The 4,219-nt window shown below is 41.0% G+C and overlaps 1 protein-coding gene across 1 annotated transcript in view; it reads right to left on the bottom strand.

Moving 5' to 3' along the window:
* Window positions 1–4,219, bottom strand: part of UBAP2 (ubiquitin associated protein 2) — a 122,819-nt gene that overhangs the window by 87,918 nt on the left and 30,682 nt on the right. The gene's annotated exons all lie outside the window — the stretch shown is intronic.

Raw genomic sequence — 4,219 nt, 5'->3', positions numbered from 1 at the left:
GAAGGATTCTATGTGCAAAATACTGAATGACGCAGGAAGCATCAAAAGAAGATGGAAGGAATATAGAGTCACTGTACCAAAAAGAACTGGTCGATGTTCAACCATTTCAGGAGGTAGCATCAAGAACCAATGGTACTTAAGGAAGAAGCCAAGTTCTACTGAAGGCAAATTAAATTTTGCTGAAGATAACTCAAAAGAGTTGCAGCAGTACATCGACAGAGGACTGCCAGAAATTCAAGCCGGATTCAAAAGAGGACATGGAATGAGGGATATCATTCCTGCTGTCAGATGAGTCTTGGCTGAAAGCACAGAATGATGTTTACCTGTGTTTTATTGACTATGCAAAGGCATTCAACTGTGTGGATCATAATAAATTACAGATAACAATGCAAAGAATGGGAATTTCAAAACGCTTAATTGTGCTCACATGGAACCTGTACATAGACTAAGAAGCAGTCGATAGAACAGAACAAGGAGATACTGCGTTGTTTACAATCAGGAAAAGTGTGCATCAGGGTTGTATCTTTTCACCATACTTACTCCATTTGTATGCTGAGCAAATAATCCCAGAGGCTGGACTATATGAATAAGAATAGGGCACCAGGACTGGAGGAAGAATCATTAAAAACCTGGGATATGCAGATGACACAACCTTGCTTACTAAAGGTTAAGAGGACTTGAAGCACTTACTGATGAAGATCAAAGACCACAGCCTTCAGTATGGATTACACCTCAACATTAAGAAAACAAAAAATCCTCACAACTGGACCAATACACAACATCACAATAAGCATAGAAAATAGTGGTTGTCAAGGATTTCATTTTACTTGGATCCATGATCAACGGCATGGAAGCAGCAGTCAAGAAACGAAATAACATCTTGCAACGGGGAAATCTGCTGCAAAAGACTTCTTTAAAATGTTAAGAAGCAGAGAGGCGGGGCCAAGATGGTAGAGTAGTCAGACGCTTCTGGTGGTCCCTCTTACAAAAAAGACCTGGAAAAAAAAGTGAATTGATTATATATGACAATCTAGGGGCCCTGAACATCAAAGGGAAAGTTCATTAATTGGACTGAGCAGCAGGGGGAGGGAAAGATTGTTCAGAAGCAGCGAGGAGTTGCCAGACCTGACCTAGCGGGAGCTGGCACCCTTCAGGGCGAATCGGCTGGCGTGCTCACTGAGTTAAATGGTGGCGCTCGGGAGGCATTTTCCACACTGGGAGAAACCCAGTGAAAGAGTCTACGCAGGCCTCCAAAACCAGGTGAAAAACGGTGCTCAATCAGCAAAAGATAAGGGCATGCATCTGACCTAATGCACAGATCGAAAACCACGCCCTTTGGGAAAAACCTCCTTCCCTCTTACCTGTCCTCCCCGCTCAACACTGGGTCCAGGGCCGGCTTCAGGGACTGCTGCGTCCCCTGGGCTGGAACTAGGACCCGACACGTGCCGTGAGCCATTCTCCCAGCCTTTGAGAGGGAACAAATTAAAAAACAGGAAAAATAATCTGCCACCTCCCCTAAACTGGGGACTCAGGGTAGGCAGAGCTCCTTTGCCTGGGCACAGGTATAAGGGGTCCACAGACTTTGAATGCCTTTCACCCCTGCACAGACCTGTGTGGCCTCATTTCAAAAACATAGGCCCTTAACAGCACAGTACAGCAGAGTATATACCTGAAGCCTAACTTCAATTTTATCAGCTGTATGGTGGAGTGGCAGGTTCATGACATTTGACACTGCTCTGCTCATTAAGCAGGGTTCTCACCTACCCACATCAGGGGCCTGAGGACTGGTGGCTCCACCCACACCACCTAGCCACCCGCAACAGGGGTTCAAGAATAAGTGATGCCTTCCAGTCCTTACAGCCAACAGCACTGGGTGCCCACAGTCCAGCTTCAAAACCAACCCACCTACGCACTCTAGGAAACAGGCACACGCTTTCCTCCCAGACACTCAGGGGCAGCCGCCAGACCCCTGCGTTGCTCAGCATGTGACCCCCTACTGAAGCCAGATACCTGTGCCTACACCAATCAACCTTGCCTGTCTAGGACTGTAGGTGAAAGCCTGCACCACACACTTGGTGACTGACTACCTGGACACCTGCGCTGAATCCATACAAGAAAAGTAAACAGACTCCTGGGCTCACATACCCAGTAACAAATCTAACCACCTGGTGACAGGATGTTAGAACCTCAAATGCGCCAATAATCAAAGCAGCTCATACAAGCAGCCTATCTGGGCATATTAAAACAAGACAAGAAGCTAGGACAGTAAGCAAACATAAAATAAATAAATATAATAACTTATTGATGGCTAGGAGACAACTGTCAATATCAAATTATATAAAGAGGTAGACCATGATGGCTTCAGCAAGCTCTCAAAACCAAGATTAAAGAAACTTTCTGGAGTAAGAGAACTTCTTGGAATTACCAGGGGTAGAATACAAAAGATTAATACACGGAACTCTTCAAGAAATCAGGAAGGAGATCAGGCAAAACGCAAACCAAGCCAAGGAACACTCAAAGCAACAGAGGAATTCAAGAAGAGCATAGTGACAAATTTAACAGTCTTCAAAAATCCAGAAGATTAACAATAAAATTTCAGAATTGGACAACTCAATAGAAAGTCACAGGAGCAGAACTGAGTCAATGGAAGTCAGAATTAGTGAGACTGAAGATAAAGCACTTGAAACCAACTTATTTGAGGAAAAAACAGATAAAAGAATTCTAAAAAACTGAAGAAACCCTAAGAATTATGTGGGACTCTATCAAGAGGAATAACCTATGAGTGACTGGAGTACCAGAACAGGGGAGGACAACAGAAAATACAGAGAAATATTGAAGATTTGTTGGCAGAAAATATCCCTGATATCAAGAAAGATGAGAAGATATCTATCCAAGATGCTCATCAAACCCCACATAAGGCAGATCCCAAAAGAAAGTCACCAAGACATACTATCATCAAACTTGCCAAAACCAAAGATAAACAGAAAATTTTAAGAGTGGCTAGGGATAAACGAAAAGTAACCTACAAAAGAGAATCGACCAGACTAAGCTCAGACTACTCAGCAGAAACCATGCAGGCAAAACAGCAACAGGATGACACATATAAAGCCTTGAAGGAAAAAACTGCCAGCCAAGAATTATATATCCAACAAAACTGTCTCTCAAATATGATGGCAAAATTAGGCCATTTCCAGATAAACAGAAGTTTAGGGAGTTTGTAAAAACCAAACCAAAATTACAAGAAATACTAAAGAAAGTCCTCCAATTCGAAAATTAGTAACATCAGAGAACCACTAGAACACAGGAAAGAGCAATGAGATATCAACCCAGATAGGGAAGTCACAAAAATAAATCAAGGCAAAAATGCTCAAAATAGGGAAACAAAGACATCAATATGTAAAAGATGACAATATTAAAACAAAAAACAGAGACTAAAAAATGTAATCATAGATCTCTCATATGAAGAGGAATTCAAGGCAATATAAAGAAATAAAAGAGCGGTTTTAACTTAGAAAGACAGGGATAAATATTAAAGAAACTAACAATCCTACACATCAAAATGAAAAACACAGACTCAGCAAATACAAAATCAACAATGAAAAAGATGAAAAGAAAATATATAAAGAAAAATGACTCAGCACAGAAAATTAAGTGGAACAAAGAAACTGTCAGCAACACTAAAAAAAAGACATCAATCTGACAGCACTAAACTCATACGTATCAATAATTACGCTGAATGCAAATACACTAAACGCACCAATAGAGAGACAGAGAGTGGCAGAATGGATAAAAAAACATGATCCATCCATATGCTGCCTACAAGAGACATACCTTAGACTTAAAGACATGAACAAACTAAAACTCAAAGGATGGAAAAAAATATATCAAGCAAACAACCATCAAAAAGAGCAGGAGGGGCAATATTAATCTCTGACAAAACAGACTTTAAAGTAAAATCCACCACAAAGGGTAAGGAATGACACTATTATAATGATTAAAGGGTCAATACACCAGGAGGACATAACCATAATAAATATTTACGCACCCCATGACACGGCTCCAAAATACATAAACTCTAACAGCATTGAAAAGAGAGAAAGACAGCTCCATAATAATAGGAGGAGACGTCAACATATCACTTTCGGTTAAAGACAGAACATCCAGAAAGCAGCTCAATAAAGACACAAAAAATCTAAATGCCACAATCAACGAACTTGAT

The sequence above is a fragment of the Trichechus manatus genome, unplaced genomic scaffold, assembly GCF_000243295.1.
Source record: "Trichechus manatus latirostris isolate Lorelei unplaced genomic scaffold, TriManLat1.0 scaffold00016, whole genome shotgun sequence".
NCBI classification, from domain to species: Eukaryota; Metazoa; Chordata; class Mammalia; order Sirenia; family Trichechidae; genus Trichechus; species Trichechus manatus.
Note: the sequence above shows the minus strand (reverse complement) of the source record. Positions and strands in the feature narration are given on the sequence as shown.